Raw genomic sequence first — 211 nt, 5'->3', positions numbered from 1 at the left:
TCTTACCATTCAAGAGGGAAAAAATCCCAGACAGTCAGAGAGCAGAACAAAAGGGAGAGCAATAAGGCGAAAGAGAGAGCAAGAGCAAGTCAGAGTAACTCGCAAGAGGCCCGGGCGAGAGGAGGGCGGCGAGGCCGTAAGATCACCAGGAAGGGCAGAAGCCACTCCACATGAAGCCACGTCAACCATACACGGCCTATAATGCGAGCGC

The 211-nt window shown here is 54.0% G+C and overlaps 1 protein-coding gene across 1 annotated transcript in view; it reads left to right on the top strand.

Moving 5' to 3' along the window:
* LOC119581870 (disintegrin and metalloproteinase domain-containing protein 11-like) overlaps positions 1-211 on the top strand; it is a gene marked incomplete at its 5' end in the record, with an annotated part of 193,377 nt that overhangs the window by 115,330 nt on the left and 77,836 nt on the right.

The sequence above is a fragment of the Penaeus monodon genome, chromosome 15, assembly GCF_015228065.2.
Source record: "Penaeus monodon isolate SGIC_2016 chromosome 15, NSTDA_Pmon_1, whole genome shotgun sequence".
Lineage (NCBI taxonomy): Eukaryota > Metazoa > Arthropoda > Malacostraca > Decapoda > Penaeidae > Penaeus > Penaeus monodon.
The sequence above is the reverse complement of the archived record's forward strand: the minus strand, read 5'-3'. Positions and strand labels throughout refer to the sequence as shown.